Genomic DNA, 22,612 nt, shown 5'->3' with positions numbered 1-22,612 from the left:
AGTGTCGGTGGTTAGATGTGGTAAATGATTATTACTGTGAGATCTTTTACCACCCGGGCAAGGCCAATGTGGTGGCCGATGCCCTGAGCCGTAAGGAGGTTGCGGCTCCAATTGGAGATATATGTTTGAGGATGACAGTGATCACTCCACTGTTGGAGCATATTAGAGAGGCACATGTTGAGCGCCAGAAGTGCAAGCGGATAGTGGGTCGGGTGGCCTCGTTTGATTATGATAGCCGAGGGTTGTTGACCCTGCATGGGAGGTTTGGGTTCCGTACTAGGGCGGAGTACGACAGGTTCTGATGGATGAGGCCCATAAGTCGAGGTTCGCCATCCATCCTGGGGCGACGAAGATGTACCGGGATCTTCACCCTGATTACTGGTGGCGCTGCATAAAGCGGGACGTAGCGTGGTATGTGGAGAGGTGCTTGACCTACAGGAAGGTCAAGGCCGAATATCAGCGTCCCCATGGAAAGATGCAGCCGTTAGACATTCCTGTGTGGAAATGGGAAGATATCACTATGGATTTCATTACCAAGCTTCCCAGGACCGCACGTGGAGTAGATTCGATATGGGTCATTGTGGATCGGTTGACCAAGAGCGCTCTTTTTATCCCGATCCAGGAGAGAATATCGGCCGAGAAGTTGTCCGAGATATACGTACGTGAGGTAGTGGCACGACATGGAGTGCCTGTCTCGATGGTATTAGACCGAGATGTCTGTTTCACTTCCAGCTTTTGGAAGCGGTTTCACGAGGAGATGGGTACTCGTCTCCACTTCAGCACAGCTTTCCACCCTCCGACAGACGGACAAAGCGAGAGGACGATACAGACTCTCGAGGACATGCTACACGCATGTGTTTTGGATTTCGGTGGCAGGTCCGGAGCAGGCTCCAGATTGCTCAGAGTCGGCAAAAGACCTACGCCGACAAGCGGCGTTTAGACTTAGAGTTCCAGGTGGGCGATATGGTCCTCGTGAAGATGTCACCTAGGAAAGGTGTCATCCGGTTTCGGAAGCGGGGAAAACTGGGCCCCAGGTACATTGTCCCTTTAAGGGTAATAGCTCGGGTGGGCAAGGTGGCATATCAATCGGATCTACCAGCAGAGCTCAGCCAGATCCACAACACTTTCCATGTTTCCCAGTTGCGGAAGCGCTTGTGGATGATTCAGCGATTGTGCCCTTGGAGGATATTCAGGCTGACGACACCCTGAATTATATAGAGAGGCCGGTGGCAATTCTGGATCGCGAGACAAAACCTTGAGGAACAAGGTTGTTCAGTTAGTGAAGGTGCAGTGGCAGCACCGCAATGGATCAGAGTGGACGTGGGAGCCCGAGGAGGAAATGCGGGAGCACTACCCCGAGTTGTTCGAGACAGCTGACTTCGAGGACGAAGTCTAAGACAAGTGGGGGAGAATTATAACGGCCAGATCCCTGGTATGCATTATTTATTTATTTACTCATTTTTACAAGGCAACTCGACGACTTGGTAGCCCTAAACTCGTCGAGTAGAGATCGAGAAGGACGCTGATTTTGACATCTAATCGCGGAGTTGGGAAGCCCCAAATCGACGAGTACGATTTCCTGAAGGAAACCCCTAATTTTAAGGGTTTGGCCCCCTATTTAAGGAACATAACACCCCTTGTGGCCTCCCTCATCGTCCTCCATTATCCAGAAAACCCTAATCAGTGAGATTGAGCCTTGTGTGAGTGTGTGAGCCATTTTTGAGTGTTTTAGTGTGATTTGAAGCTTGTGAGAAGGAGAATAAGCTAAAGGACTCCAACAGAAGGTTGTAGATCCAGAAGGGACATCACTTTTCCTTCACTTTCTGGTAATCAAGTCAATACCTTGACCATTTGTTTTCTAGATCTTCTTATGGGGTAGTTTAGAGCTTTTGGAGTGCATTTTGGAACCATTCATGGATGAAAGCATGATTTGGTGTATCAACCGCAGATCTAGAGTCCTTGAGGGACTCCATGGCATAAAGGTGCCAACTTTATGGCCATGGGAGTCCCATGCACCTTATGAGACACCTTTTTGGACCTTGTGAGCTAAAAACACCATGTATGCACGTAAAGTTGGAAACTTTATGTGACATAAGGACCTTAGGGGTCCAGATCTATGTTTTGGAGGCAGTGAACCCAAATGAAATCGACTGAATAGATTAAGATCATGGGGGACTCGACGAGTTGTTCATGCAACTCGGCGAGTTGGGTCGTGGTCCCCCAACTCTTCTGTTAATGAGTGAACTTGTTGAGTCTAGGAGACGACTCAGTGAGCGGGAGATAGTTTTGGACTTAGGGCTTAAAGAACTCGACGAGTCCAAGGAGGGACTCGACGAGTTGAATCGAGGTGTCCCGATTTTATGACAGACAGAACTCGACGAGTTTGTGAAGGGACTCACCGAGTTGACTCGGTTGACCACGAGTCTAAGTAGTTCAGGAACTCGTCGAGTTGGGAGATAACTCGACGAGTTGGGTGGACTGGGACTCAACCTTGACTTTGAATTTGACCCACACGTTGAATTTGACCAGGGGCAAAATGGTCATTTTACCCTAGGAAGAATTATCAGATTTTGATTAAGTGTTATTATGAAATTGTAATCGGGGAGTCACCGGAGCAGCAGTCAGAGATTCTTCACTCGAGTTTTCAGCAGCCAGCCTTACGAGGTGAGTTTCCTTCAGTAGTAACGGGTCTACGGCACCAAGGTCGGCCCGTATATGTGATATGATAGTAGCTGGGTGTGGGCGGGACCCGAATCTTATAGCAGCAGAGTGTGTGCGAGACCCGAATCTCGTAGTATAATTTGAGTATAGTTATGTGAATGTTTGATAGGAGTAGATATACTTGTTGTCTGTGTGACACTTGTATGCATGTTAGACAGTAGAATGTGGGCGGGGCCTAAATCTCCTAGACAGAGGAGTGTGGGCGGGGACCGAATCTCCTGGACAGTGGAGTGTGGGCGGGGCCCGAATCTCCTAGACAGTGTAGTGTGGGCGGGGCCCGAATCTCCTAGACAGCGGAGTGTGGGCAGGGCCCGAATCTACATGAGAGTAGGCAGGGCCCGTATCTTTTAGTTACATGTTATATGTAAGGTATGTGGTAGCTTGGGGAGACACACTAAGCTTCGTGCTTACAGTTTTCAGTTTTGGTTTCAGGTATTTCCACTAGCAAGGGGAAGGGCTCGGGAGGATTGCATGGCACACACCACAGTTTTAGCCTGGGATGTTTAGACTCTGATATTTTTCTAATATGATTTTGATATAGTATTTGACATGATGTTTTGAGATACATGATTCTTGATTTTCTTTATGATGATGGATGATTTATGGTTTTATTATAAGTTTTAAAATGAAATTTGACTGTATTTTTGGGATGTTTCAGCTATCCATGTGTTGCTCGGTACGATCAAAGAAGGGGTTATGGAGGTGATGGATGAGAGGCTCAGGACTTTTCGATTAGAGATTGTTGCGAGGCAGATTGGAGCTCGAGCTCCCTTGTTCCCAGAGTTCAAGTCCTGTGGAGCTCTTGAGTTCTTTGGGGTTAAGGACCCCACTGCTAGCCGTCGTTGGATCGCTGACATGGAGAATGCTTTGCGGACGAGCTTTTTCCCTAAGAGGGCAAACGTGGGATTTGTGTCCTGCCTACTGACGGACAGAGCACGGGACTGGTGGGATGAGGTTACCCGAGTTGTAGGGACAGAAGCAATGGCAATGATGTCTCAGAGGGATTTTCCACCAGATATCGAGGTGCAGCAGCTGGCGAGGGAGTTCCAGGACCTTCGCCAGACTATAGAGATTGTGGTGGAGATTACCGCCAAATTCAAGGAGAGAGCATTGTTGGACCCGCGGTACGTTGAGAAATGAGGAGATGAGTAAGACGAGATATCATGACATGATGAGGGGGGATATTAAAGAGTTTGTGAGCTTTTCAGGGTGGAAGACCCTGAATGATATGATCGAGCAAGCCCACGAGCGGGAGATTGAGTTGTAGCTTCGGTCGAAGCGGAAACCGGAGTAGGTACTGACATCAGTGGGCTAGTCTAAGAGGCCCAATACCTCTGATGCTCACATGAGAGGCCAGCAGGGCGGGGGACGATGCGGCAAGTGCGGAAACCGCACAGTGGGGCTTTCCTATCAGCAGGTTCAGGATGTTTCAGTTGTGGTCAGTTGGGCCACGTGAGCAGGGATTGATCCAGGAGGGCTCTGATTTGCTTCCATTGCAATCAAACCATCCATAAAAAGAATGATTATCCGAGATTATCCGAGGGAGCAGTGGCGGCGCCTGCGCTAGCCACCTTGAGGATTACTGATGGCTGCCAGGGCAAGGCGGAGGCTCTTTTGGTGAAGAGCAGGGCCTTTCAGCTGACCACCGATGAGGCCCGTGCAGCGCCGAATGTGGTTACTGGTATGTGTTTTATCTCTATCTTTTATTGCTTTCCTTGTTTATGCTTATGCTTATTTTTATCTTGTATAGGGACCTTTTTGGTCAATGGTTTCTCTACTCATGTTCTGTTTGATTTGGGGGCTACCCGATCCTTTGTATCTCTTGCGCTCAGCAAGAAGTTTTTGTTGGATTAGTGTCTAAGTCCATAACTATAATTGGTATATACTTGACCCGACACGGCATGGTCCATTTGGGCTGCATGGCATCGGGACATTTGGATAGACCTTTTGTGAGAAAAAGATACTTGTGACATATTAATATATTATAAGTTCTAATATATTAATATGAAATCATATTATTTATTTAGTATTGATCATTAATTAATTTGGAATTAATTTAGTGATCAAAAGAGACAATTTAAATATATGGGGATTGATTGTGTAAATCATTGATTCTTATATATGTGGGCTTATGATCCATGATTCCTTATGTTAGGCTAAACCCATGGAGTGATACATGGATGCTCCATGGAGGTTAAAACCCATGGAGCATAAGGAATGGGTAAAGTCATGGGGTTACATGGTGTAACCCTAATGTGCACACTATATAAAGACCCCATTGGTTGGTGAAATTGGCACTAGTGAATACATAAGAGGGCAAGCCAATTTCTATGAGTCAAGTATCCTCTCTCATGGTTATTCCAAGATGTTCATGGTGTTGTGTGAACCATTTGAGGTGTCACACTTGGGGCACTAGGCTCTTAAGCTCCATGGAATCAAGCTACAACAAAAGGTATGTCTTCTATCTAGTTTTTGTTATCCTAGTACATATGAATGTATGCTAGTTAGGATAATACCTTGGAAATTGATATTTGCATGTATAATAGAGAAAACATAGATCCAAGGTATTTAGGGTTGCATGTACACTTAGAAGTGTTAGAATGCTCAAAACCCAACAGTGGTATCAGAGCCTAGGCTTGTTTTCTTGTTATACTTGCTTAAATTGCTGAAAAATCGAAGTTTTTTGCTGTCTGAAAAGCAGAATCGCCGAGTCCATAAAGGGACTCGACGAGTCCAAGGCAAAATTCATCCAACTCGCCGAGTTGGTTCATGCACTCGACGAGTTGGACCCCCAGACAGCATATCTTCGATTGTTTTGGCTGAAATTGGACTAGGAACATTACCCTGAGCTGTTTTTGAACTTTTAAACCTGTTTTTGATGTGGTAATGTTCATGCTAATCCAATTTCAAAGATAATTGTCATAATTTCAAGATTTGTATTAGTTTTATGTTCATGCTAATTTCTTGAAGATTGATGATTTGAATTATCTTGTTCTTATGAGTTAGCTCAGATTAATAGAAAAATTATGAGATAATGTGTTTTCAATCCATATTGATCTAAAAGTTATTCATAAAATGTGTTTTTGTAACTTGTCCTCAAGTTATATGAAAAGTCACATTTATGTTTTTTAAACACTCATAAGATTTCCATAAGTTATGAAAGTGAAGAGTCTCATTTTTAAATACTTTAAAGTCTTCCATAACTTGTCCTCAAGTTATGGAACTTGAAGAGTTTTTCATTAAAAACTACTTTAAACACATAAGATATGGAATTGAAAAGTTTTTGAATAGTTTCAATACTTGCCCTCAAGTTTTGGAATTTGTAAAGTTTACCCCTTATGAATGCTTTAATTCCAAATCAAACCTTAGAGTTTTAAAAGTTAGAATTCAACCCTTATACTATTATTATAATTTTAATTATATAGATATGTATAAGATAAAGTCAATCTTACCGTTAGTAGGCCTCATTCACGAAGCCGGTCTATAAGGGGGGTATAAGGTTACTGCCTATAAAATGGCAGTTTAATAGGTGTCCACTCTCACCCACCGCTTCCTTGACTGGTGGAGGGTCGTTAGCCGAACGGGTAGGATAAGGACTACAATTCTCCCTTAATTAAAAGTATAATGATAAATACTAAGTAACTAAACACTTATAAGTTCCCAATCTTAGTTACTTAGGAAAATGTGAAATGGTGCTAACCCATGAAATTACACTTTTCACCTTTGTTAAGTCGTTAGTGGAGCGTGTGTGGTTAACCGGCACACTAACATGGGACTGACAATGTGTGGCGAAGGGTAACTTAAGTTTATCATAGATTGGTGGAGCGTGTGTGGTTAAACGGAACATCAATAAGGTGATAAAGTTGAGGGTATCAAGTCAATTTGCATGGTTATTCACACCTTGTTTGTGATCCTCGGCATCCCAGTCACAAACTTGAGAGGGCACAATCGAGATTCAAAAATTCCATTGAAATTTCAATGTATCTCAAAAGATCTAGGAGTTTCAAATCCAATTAAAACTTAATTATAATTCGTTTCATGGTGGAAATTGGTAAATCGTCATTTACCTACCTTCAAATATTTTATAACTTGGATTACGACATCCCTCTTCCGGTTATAAATAGGTTGTTGGATCCTAGCCTTAATATTTCATATTGGGTGTTATATTAAGGACTTTAAATCAACTAAACTTGAATTTCTCCCATTATAGATGTCTAGTTAAGACAACTATGGTCCTCCTAAATCTTTAGGAACAAGCTTTCCTATTGAAGATGATATCCCACATGGCAATCAAGGTGAAATATTAATCCCTTTGTTGTGCATTAATGGGACTGGAAATCATGCTTCACTTCCTCCACCTCCTCCAATAATTCTCCCTATCCTACAAGTTTCAAGACTTGAAAAAGTTCTAAGTCACTCAATCCCTATTGGCAAGCAAAGACTATATGTGCTTACATATTGGAGGTTAAGTCACATATTGGCAAGCCGGGAGAGTCGGGTGTCGAAGTCTCGAGGTAGCTGGTTGTTGACTTGGTTCTTCAGTCACTACCTGATGACAGATCACAACATGACCCTTAGTGATCTTACCTATTTGCTTGATGCTGCTAAATCAGCAATGATTTGGAGCATTGGAAAAGCAAATTAGATTGGAAGATCTACTTCCCAAACCTAGTTGGACATTGACAATGGTGACATTGGAAGTCCAGAAAAGCTTTCTCTTCCCAATGGAAAGGGATTGGCCATGGTCAAGACATTTTACTGATGGTAAAGAGAAAGGCTAAGTCTGAGACAATCAAGTGTACCATTTCCAAATAGTCCATATGTTTCTTTTGCCAAAAGAAGGGGCATTGGTTGCGAAGCTGCCGAATTTACCTGAAAGTTGATAAGGATGGTAAAAGTCAAAAAGGTTTGACTTCTCTTCAGGTTAAAGTCCATTATCTAACTCTATAAAGTCTCTTTCGGAGATTCTTAATATATGATGTAATGTAATTACATTTTGATGTTTTGGAAGAATCAAAGGAAGCTTAAAGAAAGAGTGTGATGATTCTAATCGGGAAGATGGATTTCGATCGCATGGTTCGATGATCAGAATTTTGAGTTGTTGCTTAAGAGTTATGATATGTTGCTTAGGAATAGATAACAACATGTTTTTCATATGTATTTGCATTGCAAGGATAAGATTTTTCCGCAAAGTTTAAAAATAAAAGAAAATTTTGTTTTATTTATTTTAAGTATTCTTACAATGGCATTTGTGAAAAGTTGTTGTTTATATGTTTCCATTGATAAGCATTATTGGAAAATGGATTTTATTCTTTCATTTATGGTAGTGTCATAATTTACCAAATAAGGAAAGATTCTCATCACCCAAGTTTCAGTTGGATAGAAACTTGGAATCATGCAACTTGTATTGTGTGATGAATGAGAATTTTCATCTTTGGGAAATTAAGACTAAGTCCTTGTTCACATGTATATGTGAAGGATTGAACGACTGGGAACACTTGGGTGTGCGCTGATCAGGTCCACCACAAAGATTGATAAGATTATTCGTCATGATTTACTAAAGTTTAGTAAATATGATTATGCTTAAAAGTTTAAGTGGAATTCTGAAACATTGGAAAAGTTTCAATGTATGGCAGAACGGATGAGAAGAATCAAATAAGGCAGAAAGATAAAAGTTTCTCCAAACTGAAGAGATGGGAGAGTACTTGAGTATCTTGTTTTATGATTATCTTAGTGATTATGAAACCATATCACAATTGATCCTCTAAGGACTCCATAGTGCATTTGTTTGACTAAGGAGAGGAATCATGAATTGTTGAAATGGTTAAATCAAAAGATAAATCATACTTCGTTCCAAAATCAACTCTTAGAGTCATACTCCAAGATTGTAACTTGAGTGACATAATCTTTAGAAAGTTTATAACACTTGTCAAATGTAGAGTAAGATGTTTCCTATTCTTGTACATTTGAAGTTGGTTAGTTGCGATGTTTTGGATAAAAAAAAGGACCAACTAAGACCAATTGTATGAAGTGTTTAGCTTGAAAAGAATCCGCACTAATTCTTGAATATTTGTTTTGTCAAGGAATGGTTCTTGATAAAAAAAAGGACCAACTAAGACCAATTATATGTCAAGAGGTCAGTGGGAGTCTTAAAAGATATTGAGATAGTTTCAAGAACTAATCAAGAGTATTGTTAATCGCTAGCCCACGACTTGAGGTTTCTAACCTATCGTGTTGACATATTCTTATTTCTATGTCTATTCCAGATAAAAGTTGACTTTGCATATGAGTTCTATGAGTTCTCAATTGGTTGCATAACAACCTGGAAGCAATGGTAGGCCCTTGTGCTGCCGGGTGGCAAGAAATTAAGATTGAACAAGTTTAATCCATATGAGTTTGTATTTGTCACTAACCTTGTCATGTGATTATGGTTTTGACAAATTCACATGGATAGGAACACACACACCATAAAACTCTAAGTGTCATAAGGTTTCTGTTCGATTCATGAAAATGATGGTGAGGAAACGCTTTCACTAAGTAGATTTTAAGTAGATAGTAATTGTGAGTTTTGCATTCTCAAAGTCATTAATGGAGCGCGTGTGGTTAACCGGCACACTAACATGGACTTGTGAGAATGGAAAAAGGTCTAAACATTATGATTACGGTATCCCTCTTCATAATTGTTTAGACACTCATGTGAGCTATCTAAGGAAAGGTGTATGATTTTGATAAAATCTTATCAGAGCATCTCGTATCAAGAATCTAAACTTTGGTAAAGAAAATCAATAAAGTATTGATTTCTAGAAGTCCAGTTGATTTCTGAGTACATGTCAAACCTAGTGGGAGCATAAGTGTTGTGCTAGTAAGATAATAATCATTGTGCTAGTGGGAGCATGATTATTATGGTTAGTGTTGCAAGTTAGCAATGTTAATTATAGAAAACAAAAAGTTCAATTCGCTTTGAAAAGTTGTTTTGCTATAATTAAGGGAGAGGATTTATACTTCATTCTAATTCTACAAGCTTAGATTGAGATTTTAATCAACTTTAGTCAAGGATATATATGAATGTTATGTTGGAATGGTTCAACATAAGGAAATTATATATATGTTGCATTCTCAAAATTCGATTATGATTATGGCATCCCTCTTCATAGTTCGAATTTTGAGAACATGGAAAATAAAAAAAATTAGCATGAATCGGGTCCCATATGCTTCGGGTATAGGATCGATTCATGTGCTATAATATTTATCCATTCTAAATTTTTCAAATGCCCAGGGCGTTAAGAGGGAAAAAGGAATAGAACTAGATTTGACTAAAATGATTAAACAATTGTGGAGGACAATCTGAGGTTTGCCAAAGATTGGTTGCTCATGGACAATTGGAAGTATAGAGATAGGACCATATTGACATATTCTGAAAGGAGGCAACTCTTGTTCAGAAGTGATAGTCAAAATGGGAATATGGAATTGTCTCCATAGGTGGAAGTTATTCTTTGAATCTGTGTTAGATTAGAGAACTTAATGCTAGAAGGGTGTTCAAAGGAATGTACTTTGAATGTGAGACTTCGTTTCCATGGAATTGCTTTCCATTGGAATACTTTGTAATGTTTGTTGCCAAGTCTTTGTGACTTGGGCATAGTCATTACATGGGGATCAGTGCATATAAGTTTAAAATCTAACAGATTTCGGTAAATGGCAGGAATTTGGAATTCTTACATTTTTCGATAAGGATTCGGGAGTGTGAAATGAGAATCATTGGAATTATGTTCAATCTATTTCACAAAGTAAGGATCATTAGACAAACATAGTGGGCATACTTGGAGTATGGCATAGCTATTGTTTGGAGAAACATAGTGTGCATGCTTGGAGCTTGGCATGACTATTGTTTTTAATTCAAGTATTAAGTTGATAATTCGGAACAGTATACAATGAATAATGAGTAATCAATATGGTGCTTAGATAAAAAGATGTTTTTATTTACACTCAAAGAGTTTTGGGGCCATATAGGATTAGTATTATTCTTGTGTTTCACTTTGCATGTTTTGACTTCCACAATAACTAGGTCATTCTTTCTGAATGACTAAGTTATTCAAACCCTCCACAGTCGGTCATAGGTTGGAAGTAGATATGAATCAAGACTGTCATGAAGCTGGATTGTGGATGTCCAAGGTATGGGACATAGCAAGAGTTGCTGCAACATTCATGAGTGCTCATAAGTTCTGAGTATTGGATTAAACCCACGCTCATTTGAATCACTTCATGGATTTTATCACGAGTGAATCATGAGACGATAATATCTTATATTCTTCAAACCTAGAGATATGAGTTGTTGACTATGAGTTGGTTATACATTGATTGCACGAAAACGCATTGGTAACTCGATGTTATAAAACATGCCTTTGTGTATGATTCAACAAGTAGTTAGTACAAGCATATGAGTCAAATTTTATCCATTCCTTTTACCCCATAAAGGGATAAAAGCGATATATGTGGGCCCCTCGATGATTTAGTGATGACACCCTAAGTGCTTGGCCAAGCCTGGACTGATTTGATTTGTTAAATTAGTCGGTCGTCATAAATCAGAAATCGGGAAACAAGAAATGGACAGAGAGAATGATTATAATCCATGTCTTAGTACATATGATATCTAGGATGGAGGAATATATGATCACTTATCTAATGGACGCGTCATTGATTTGTTCAGAGTTCGACAACGGCTTTTAAGAGCTACGATTGCTAGTCGGGTTATGAAGTCGTACTTGCAATAATAGTTATTAGACTTATCCAAGTGGGAGACTGTTGGATTAGTGTCTAAGTCCATAACTATAATTGGTATATACTTAAACCGACCCGACATGGTCCATTTGGGTTGCATGGCATCAGAACATTTGGATAGACCTTTTGTGAGAAGAGGATATTTGTGACATATTAATATATTATAAGTTCTAATATATTAATATGAAATCATATTATTTAATTAGTATTGATCAAGAATTAATTTGGAATTAATTTAGTGATCAAAAGAGACTAATTAAATATATGGGGATTGATTGTGTAAATCATTGATTCTTATATATGTGGGCTTATGATCCATGATTCCTTATGTTGGGCTAAACCCATGGAGTGATCCATGGATGGTCCATGGAGGTTAAAACCCATGGAGTATAAGGAATGGGTAAAGTCATGGGTTACATGGTGTAACCCTAATGTGCACACTATATAAAGACCCCATTGGTTGGTGAAATTGGCACTAGTGAATACATAAGAGGGCAAGCAAATTTCTATGAGTCAAGTATCCTCTCTCATGGTTATTCCAAGATGTTCATGGTGTTGTGTGAACCATTTGAGGTGTCACACTTGGGGCACTAGGCTCTTAAGCTCCATGGAATCAAGCTACAACAAAAGGTATGTCTTCTATCTAGTTTTTGTTATCCTAGTACATATGAATGTATGCTAGTTAGGATAATACCTTGGAAATTGATATTTGCATGTATAATAGAGAAAACATATATCCAAGGTATTTAGGGTTGCATGTACACTTAGGAGTGTTAGAATGCTCAAAACCCAACAGTTTCAAGATGCTCCGGGGACTTTGGATTCCCCTGTAGAGGTGGAGATTATGGATGACCATACTATGAGTGCTTTGAGGGTTTTTCGTGGGTGTGTCCTGAACATGTTTAGTGAGAGGTTCTCTATTTATTTGGTATCGATCCCCTTGAGATGATCAAAGGTTATCATTAGGATGGATTGGTTGGGCCCTAATGGGTTCATGATTGATTGACAGTGGCAGTTTGTGAGATTTCTAACACCAAGTGGGAGAAAACTGGTTATTCCAGGTGAGAGAGCTTCACATGGGCCAGCTCTCTGTTCAGATGAGAGGGTCAGGAGATATCTGCAGCTGGGTTGTTCTGGGTTCCTGGCCTATGTTGCAGACACGTGGGTTGAGGGCGCGATGGAGTTGGGCAGGGTTCCCATTTTGTGGTATTTCCCTGATGTTTTCCTTGAGGATTTACCAAGAGTGTCTCCCGAGAAGCAGGTTGGGTTTCAGATCGATTTGGTACACGGTGTGGCTCCGATAGCCAAGGCGCCGTATCACCTGGCCCCACCTGAGATGCAGGAATTGTTTACGTAACTTCTGGAGCTGCTGGACAAGGGTTTTATTTGTCCGATCAGTTCTCCGTGTAGAGCATCGATTCTATTTGAGAAGAAGAAAGTTTTGGATTAGTTGTCTAAGCCCATAACTATATTTGGTATGTACTTGACACGAGAGTAGCATGGTCCTTTTGGGTTGCCTTCACCAATGCAATTTAATATGATGGACTTTTGAGAATAAGGTTATTTGTGATTTGTTAATATATTACAAGTATAATATATTAATGTGAAATCATATTATTTAATTAGTATTGATCAAGAATTAATTTGAAATTAATTTAGTGATCAAAAGAGACTAATTAAATATACAGGGACTGATTTGGTAAATCAATGATTCTTATAGTGTGGGCCAATGATCCATGGCTAATTAGGATAGGTTAAACCAACATGGATAGTCCCTGGAGGTTTAACCCATGGAGCCTAAGTAATATGAAGGGTCATGGTGCACTAGGCTTTGCATGGATGTAACCCTAGCACTTGTCACACTATCAAAGGAACTCCCTAGAGCTAAAATCGGTTGCCAATACATTCTTGGAGAGTGTGAACCGATTTTTGTGCTAAGTAACTTATTATCTCAAGCCTCCTTTTTCACTTGGTGTTTGTGACACATTAGAGGCATCACATTTGAGGTGCTAAACCTTTTGAAGGCCAAGAACTACAAGTCCTACTAAGAGGTAAGTTATCTAACTAGTTATATTGTTCAATTGTCAAATTGTATGCTAGTTAGGATGTGTGCTTTGGAAAATCAAATTGCATGTATAATTATAGAAAACACAGATCCAAAGCATCTAGGGTTGCATGTGCACCATAAGGTTGTTAGAGTGCTCAAAACCCTTCAGTGGTATCTGAGACTAGGATTGTTTTCTGTTATACTTGATGCTTATTAATTTTCAAAGTTGAAAAAAATCGATTTTCTGGCCTCCGACTGATGAACTCGCCGAGTCCACTGGATGACTCGACGAGTCCACACAGTAAAAGGGCAACTCGACAAGTCAGGATCATGCACTCGTCGAGTTGATGGCTCTGGTTGCAGAATTTCAAAATTTTGGCCAGAGTTGGATTAGTATCATTACCACAAACTGTTTTTTTGAAACATAAAATACGTTTTCTTGATATGGTAGTGATCATGTTCATCCAATTAAAAGATAATTGTCAAAATTTCAAGATTTGTATTAGTTTATATGATTAGGCTAATTTATTGCAAATTGTTGATATGAATTATCTTGACTTATGAGTTTAACTAGATCATAGATAAATTATTTGATTATTTTGTTAATTAAAATGTTGATCTAAATGCCTTTAATGAATTCCATAACTTGTCCTCAAGTTATGGAAAATGAAAAGTCTCACTTTTAAAAGTCATTAAACTCATAAGTTATGGAAATGAAAAGTTTTGAAGAGTTTCAAAACTTGCCCTCAAGTTTTGTAATAATTAAAGTCACACTATGGAATACTTTAATTCCAAACCCTAGAATTTTAAAAGGTTAAAATGCAATCCTTATACTATTGTAATATTAAAAGTTTAATTATTATATATATGTATAAGATTAGTCAGTCTTACGATTAGTAGGCCTCATTCGCGAAGTCGGTCTATAAGGGGGTATAAGGTTACTGCCTATAAAATGGTAGTTTAATGTGTGTCCACTCTCACCCACCGCTTCCTTGACTAGTGGAGGGTCGTTAGCCGAACGGGTAGGATAGGACATTAATTCTCGTTAAAAGTATAATGATAATTATAAAGTAACTAAATGTTTTATTAACTTCCCAATCTTACTTACTTTAGGAAAAATGTGAAAATGATGCTATTCCATGAAATTGCACTTTGCACCTTGCCAAGTCGTTAATGGAGCGTGTGTGGTTAACCGACACATTAACTTGGACTTGTAAGGGTGGCAAAGGGTAGCTTGATGTTTGTGATAGATCAATGGAGCGTGTGTGGTTAACCTGCACATTGATTAGGTGATAAATGACATCGAGCGTACCAAGCACATTTGCATGGTTATGCACACCATGTTTGTGATCCTCGGTATCCCAGTCACAAACTTGAAGGGCATAATCGAGATTTAAACATGCCATTGAAAAGTTCAATGAATCTCAAAAGAATCTAGGAATTTCAATCCAATTAAAACTTACTAATCAATTTCGTTTTTCATGGTGGAAATAGGTAAATCGTCATCTACCTACCTTCAAATATTTTACAATTAAATTACGGCACCCCTCTTCCAAATTGTAAAATATTGTGTTGGGTCCTAGCCTTGATATTTCATTTGGGTGTTATATTAAGGACTCTTATCTAATCTAAACTTTGTCTTTCTTTTCAGATGTCTTCCAACACTGCTTCTAGCTCAAACCCTACTGGCTCTTTCTCCCTAATGAACTTGTGTGTGAGAGTTATCTTTGATGGTTCCAACTTCACTGATTGGATCAGGAACATCAGGATGGTTACTCATTATGAGGACAAGGAGTCTGTCCTCGACAAAGAGCTTAAGGAAATTGATGAGTCGTCTGCTACTCCTGAGGAGATTGCTGAGTATAGGACTCATGAGAAGGATGCCACCAACGTGTCTTGTATCATGTTGGCTACTATGACAGCTGAACTCCAAAAGTCCTATGAGGACTATTACCCTTTTGAGATGCACCAAGACCTGATGGAAAGATACCATCAGTGTGCTCGTCAAGAGAGGTATGAAATCATTTCCTCCATGATAACAACAAAGATGAAGGATGGATAATCCATCATGGCCCACTTGCAGAAAATGAAAAGGTTTATGGACCGCTTGCTGAAGTTGAATGTGAAGTTCGATGAAGAGTTGGCCATAGATATCATTTTACACTCTTTGCCTCCATGTTATGATCAGTTTCGAATGACCTATCATATAAACAAGGAGGAGGTCACTCTTAGAAAGATTCAAGGCCTTTTGAGAACTTCTGAAAGTAGTCTCAAAGGTACATCTGTTGTTTCTACTCCTACTGCTACTTCCCCTTTCTTGGAAATTGGGCATGGGAAAGGGAAGAAAAGGAAGGCTCCCTCTAAGAGCCGCAAGGGAAAGTCTCTTGATGGATCCTCTTCTAGTGGGACCAAAGTTGGTTCTTCTAATCCATCTACCAACCCGAAAGAAGCAGTGTTTATATTTTCATGATAAAGGGAACTTGAAGCGAAGCTACCCCAAATACTTGCAGGATGTCAAGGATAGGAAGGTTAAGCCCACCCATGCAGGTATTTATACTATTTTATCTAATAACTCATCACATTCTTGTTCTTGGGTCCTTGATACAGGTCGTGGATTACACATTTGTTCTGATTTCCAGGGACTAAAAATAAGTAGGGATGTGGAGCATGGGAAGATGAACTTGATCATGGGGAATAGGAAAATGTCGTCTGTCACCAAGATTGGAATTTATTCTTTATTGCTTAGTAGTGGGTTGGAATTACATTTGAATAACTGTTGCTACTCGTTTGACATGGCGAGAAATATTATTTCCTTTCATGGTTTGTACAGACAAGGTTTTAGTTTTTCATTTGAAAATGAAATTGGTGCTATTAATGCTTTTTATAATGGTGTTTTTTATTTTAAAGCATTACCTTGTAATGGTGTATATGAAACTGTGATGGTTGTAGACAACTTAGGAAATAATATGTTGCACACTTATTCTTCCACTAGTTTGGATAAGGCATGCTTGTGGCATTGTCATCTTGGACATGTCAGCAAGAAGCACATAGGCCAACTCCAAAAGGCTGGAGTTTTGGAGTCATTTGACTTAAGATCGGATGATACTTGCGAATCTTGCTTACTTGGAAAGATGACTAAGTCACCCTTCACTGGTACTTGTGAAAGGGGAGAAGGTTTGTTGGATATCATACACACCGATGTGTGTGGGCCCTTTAGAACCGCCACAAGGGATGCTAACCGCTTCTATGTGACTTTTACTAATGATTATAGTAGATATGGCTATATCTACTTAATCAAGCATAAGTCAGAAACCTTTCAGAAATTCAAAGAGTTTAAGCAAGAAGTGGAGAATCAGCTGGGTAGGAAGATGAAGATGCTCCGATCCGATCGGGGTGGTGAGTAACTTAGTATCGAGTTCCTTGACTATCTTAAGGAATGTGGAATTGTTTCATAGTTGACGCCACGTAGGACACCACAGCTTAATGGTGTGGCTGAGAGGCACAACCGAACCTTGTTGGATATGGTTCGTTCCATGATGAGTCGAGCTTCGTTACCAATCTCATTGTGGGGGTATGCCTTAGAGACTGTCGCCCATATCCTTAATCTAGTCCCTACCAAGAAGGTTGCCAAAACACCTCACGAGATGTGGACTGGGAAGGCTCCCACATTAAACCACATCAAGGTTTGGGGTTGCGAGGCCCTCGTGACACGCGAGACTCGTGACAAGGTCGAACCTCGAAGTGAGCGGTGTATTTTCATCGACTACCCACATAAATCCTTTGGTTATCTCTTCTAGAGACCGAGTGACAATGTTGTCTTAGTTGCGAGGAGAGGAGTCTTTCATGAGAGAGAGCTCATAGGCCAAGGAGACAGTGTGAGGCAAATTGACCTTGAAGAGCTTCAAGAGTCAAGCGGTGAAGGAACCTCAAACACTAGAAATCAACCTGATGAGGAAACTCATGTTGATCCAGTTGACGAGTCTATACCTCTGAGGCGCTCTAGTAGAGCTAGTGTTCCACCTGTGTTATATGGTTTTCATATAACATATGAGGGTGATACATTTATCAGTGATATCACACTATTAATTTTGGATGAACCTAACAACTAGAAGGAAGCCATTGCAGGCCCCGAGTCTGCTAAATGGAAAGAGGCGATGGACAGCGAGATTATGTCCATGTATGACAATCAAGTTTGGAACTTAGTTGACAATGTACCGGGTCGTAAGACAGTCGGGTGTCACCAACATTGGAATTTATTCTTTATTGCTTAGTAGTGGGTTGGAATTAGATTTGAATAATTGTTGCTACTCGTCTGACATGGCGAAAAATATTATTTCCTTTCATGGTTTGTACAGACAAGGTTTTAGTTTTTCATTTGAAAATGAAATTGGTGCTATTAATGCTTTTTATAATGGTGTTTTTTATTTTAAAGCATTACCTTGTAATGGTGTATATGAAACTGTGATGGTTGTAGACAACTTAGGAAATAATATGTTGCACACTTATTCTTCCACTAGTTTGGATAAGGCATGCTTGTGGCATTGTTGTCTTGGACATGTCAATAAGAAGCGCATAGGCCAACTCCAAAAGGCTGGAGTTTTGGAGTCATTGGACTTAAGGTCGGACGACACTTGCGAATCTTGTTTTCTTGGAAAGATAACCAGGTGACCCTTCACCGGTACTTGTGAAAGGGGTGAAGGTTTGTTGGATCTCATACACACCGATGTGTGTGGAGCTTTCAGAACCGCCACAAGGGATGCTAACCGTTTCTATGTGACTTTTACTGATGATTACAGCAGATATGGCTATATCTACTTAATCAAGCATAAATCAGAAACCTTTCAAAATTTCAAAGAGTTTAAACAAGAAGTGGAGAATCAGCTGGGCAGGAAGATAAAGATGCTCTGATCCGATCGAGGTGGTGAGTATCTTAGTATCGAGTTCCTAGACTATCTTAAAGAATGTGGGATTGTTTCACAATTGACGCCACCTAGGACACCACATCTTAATGGTGTGGCTAAGAGGCGCAATCGAACCTTGTTGGACATGGTTCAGTCCATGATGATTCGAGCTTCGTTACCCATCTCATTCTGGGGGTATGCCTTCGAGACTGCCGCCATATCCTTAATCTAGTCCCAACTAAGAACGTTGCCAAAACACCTCACGAGATGTGGCCAGGGAAGGTTCCCTCGTTAGCACACATCAAGGTTTGGGGTTGCGAGGCTTTCGTGAGACACAAGACTCACCACAAGCTCAAACCTCGTAGTGAGCAGTGTATTTTCATCGGCTACCCACATAAATTCTTTAGATATCTCTTCTATAGACCGAGTGACAATATTGTCTTTGTTGCGAGGATAGGAGTCTTTCGCGAGAGAGAACTCATAGGCCAAGGGGACAGTGGGAGGCAAATGACCTTGAAGAGCTTCAAGAGACAAGCGGTGAAGGAACCTCAAACACTAGCGATCAACCTGAGGAGGAAACTCCTGTTGAACCAGTTGACGAGTCCGTACCTCTGAGGCACTCCACTAGAGTTAGTGTTCCACCTATGTTATATGCTTTCCATATAACATCTGAGGGTGATACATTTATCAGTGATATCACATTGGTAAATTTGGATAAACCTAAAAATTACAAGGAAGCCATGGTAGGCCCCGAGTCTACGGAGTGGAAAGAGGCTATGGACAGCGAGATTCAGCCTATGTATGACAATCAAGTTTGGAACTTGGTTGACAATGTACCGGGTCGTAAGACAGTCGGGTGCAAATGGATGTTCAAGAAGAAGACCGACATGGATGGGAAAGTACACACATATAAGGCGCGACTGGTTGCGAAGGGCTTTACTCAAACTCATGGAGTTGACTATGATGAGACCTTCTCACCAGTAGCGAAGATTAAACCTATTAGGGTTATGTTAGCCATAGCTGCATTTCATGACTATGAAATATGGCAAATAGATGTCAAAACTGCTTTCCTTAATGGGAAGTTGGCTGAAGATGTTTACATGAGTCGGCCAGAGGGTTTTGTCAATGCAAAGTACCCTAATAGAGTGTGTAAGCTTGAGAAACCCATTTATGGATTAAAACAAGCATCTCACAGATGGAATCTTTGTTTCGATGAGAAAGTCAAAGAGTTTGGATTTTCGAGAAGCGAGGATAAGTCATGTGTGTATGTCAAGGCTAGTGGGAGTACAGTTAGCTTTCTGGTGTTGTATATGGATGACATACTTCTCATAGGAAACAACATCCCAACCTCGCAGGAGGTTAAGTCCTGGCTTGGGAAGTGTTTCGCTATGAAGGACCTTGGAGAAGCTGCTTACATCCAAGGGATAAGGATATTGAGAAATAGGAGTAAAAGACTAATTGGACTTAGTCAAAGTACCTACTTGGACAAGGTGTTGAAACGGTTCCGCATGGAGAATTCCAAGAAAGGTGACTTACCCATCCAAGGCAATACCAAACTGAGTAAGACTCAGAGTCTGAGTACAGAGGCTGAAATAGCTGAGATGAGTCGAGTACCATATGCTTCCGCAGTTGGCTCAATCGTGTATGCTATGACTTGTACTCGCTATGATGTGGTATTTGCTTTTAGCATGGTCAGCAGATATCAAGGGAATCCTGGTAAAGCTCATTGGACTGCGATAAAGAATATTCTTAAGTACCTACGCAGGACTAAGGACTAGGTCCATACTCTTGGTGGGAGTGATGACTTAAGAGTCATAGGGTATAGTGACGCCAGTTTCAGACCGACAGAGATAATTTCTACTTTCAGTCGGGCTGGGTTTTTACCCTGAATGGAGGAGCAATAACTTGGAAAAGTTCCAAACAGGAGATTGTAGTTGATTCAACGTTCGAATCAGAGTACATAGCAGCAAGTGAAGCGTAGAAGGAGGCGATATGGCTGAAAAACTTCATCGGAGACCTTGCAGTTGTACCAGCTATAAAAGAGCCTATAGATATTTTCTGTTATAATGAGGGTGTGGTTGCCTTAACCAAGGAACCAAGGGATCATGGCAGATCAAGGCACATCGACATGAAATATCACTTCATAAGACATCGAGTGGAAGAAGGACTCCTCGTGGTAAGGAGGGTATCATCAGATGAGAACCCAACAGATCCCCACACGAAGGGACTGAGTAGGGTTAAGCATTTGCAGCATGCAAGGATCATTGGGATGAAGGATGATATTAGTTTTAATGATTAGATAACTATTTTGAAACTTGTAATAGATAAAATGTAATTGAAATTTGATGATTAAATAAAAGGTGTTTTATTTATGAGTAAAGTTACTATCTTGTTTCAATTGTTTACTATTGTTTCATTTTGCATGTTTTGACTTCCAGAGTAATTATATTATTCAAACTGTCGACAGTCGATCATACTTTGGAAGTAGGTATTGAGGCAAGACTATCATGAATTTGGCTTGTAGATTGTCTGAAGTGTTTTTGACATAGCAAGAGATTGCTACAGCATTCATGAGTGCTCATAAGGTCTGAGTATTGGATTAAACCCACGCTCACTTGAATCACTTCATGCAATTTGTCACGCGTGATCGTGAGACGATGATATCATATAATTCTTCGAACCAAGATGTGACAACCCGAAATTTCTATTCTGTACAACCATTCACTTCAATAGAGGTCAGAACAGTTTTTGCTAACTTTTGAGCTGTGTAGAGTCAGTTTGTGTATTCAAAAGCCTAGTACTTCAGGAGATAACAGGAGAGAGGATGCCCTAGGGTTTATTGTGCAACAATAATGTCCCAAAACTCCAAGAGTTTGGAGTTTACGGCCTAAACAAGGTGTTTACGGCCGTAAACACCAAGGGTATAAATATGGCACTTAGCCATTTTATTCACTTTTTTCACATTTTCAAGAACTAGAACTCATTTCTCTCTCAAGTATCATCCGATTTTTCTTCAAGATCTTCAAGAAAGTAAGTGTTTCTTGCCTTGTTTAGTCGATATCTTACTTAATCTAGTGATCTTACGTGATTACATCCGTGAAATCATTCCATTTGTGTAGATCTTCAAGTGTTCTTAGTTTCACCAAGAACACCAAGAACACACACTAGTGTTCTTGGACTTTTAACACCTTTTCAAGCTTCTACATAGTAAGTACTCTTACCCTAGTGTGTTATAAGACTTGTTACACTTCCAAATCATCTAGAAAACATAAGGAAACACAAGATCAAAGGTGTTTACGGTCCAAGATGTTCTTGGACCGTAAACCCTAATAAAGGGGCCAAAGTGTGCCCTAGTCCCTTACCAAGCCTTGGAAACTAGTCTAGATACCATCCTTGATGTGCTTAGGACTTAAAACATCAAAAGACCATAAACCATTTGGGTTTACGGCCGTAAACCCAAGGAAAGGTGGTCCAAGGACCGTAAACTCCACAAAGGAGTGAAATGGTGCCCTAAACATTTCCTAAGGCTTAAACATGAAGTAGGAATGCTTCTTATGACCTTTAAAGCTTCAAAACACAAAATGGTCAAAGTACCATGAGTTTACGGCCGTAAACTCATGGGTTTACGACCGTAAACTCAATGTGAGTTGGTCCCAAAACCGTAAACTCCAAAAGAGTTTACCCTTGGACCCCAAACTCAATAACCAAGTCCTACAACCCTTAGATGCAATCCTTAGCACTTAGAAGCACTTAAATCAAGTGTTTTACAATGTCTTAACTTGGTTAATTAGTTGTTTAATGACTAATTGGATACATATATGTGTGATTATATGTTAAATAGGATCCTTGTGTGTGTTCAAGTCTTCACTTGACACTTAGCATCCTATAACATCCGTTCATCCAAACCACTCACTACAGGTGAGTTCATACCCCCTTAATTAACCTTTTAAATGTTTTTAGATGCTTTTATGGGGGGATACAAGTTGATCTATTATAGTTATTATATCAATCACATGTGATTAATAACTACCAAACAAGTGGATTTCTTACTTTCAAACTGTGTTATCAAACAAACTACTTTTCAAATTGTTTTGTCAAACTCTTTTACATGTCCAATACTTTTATCAAACTCTTTTACATGTCAAATACTTTTACTTAAACTCTTTTT

This window comes from Lactuca virosa, chromosome 4, assembly GCF_052849685.1.
Source record: "Lactuca virosa cultivar CGN04683 chromosome 4, Lactuca_virosa_CGN04683_v6, whole genome shotgun sequence".
In the NCBI taxonomy this organism is placed as follows: Eukaryota; Viridiplantae; Streptophyta; class Magnoliopsida; order Asterales; family Asteraceae; genus Lactuca; species Lactuca virosa.
This window is presented reverse-complemented; position numbering follows the sequence as displayed.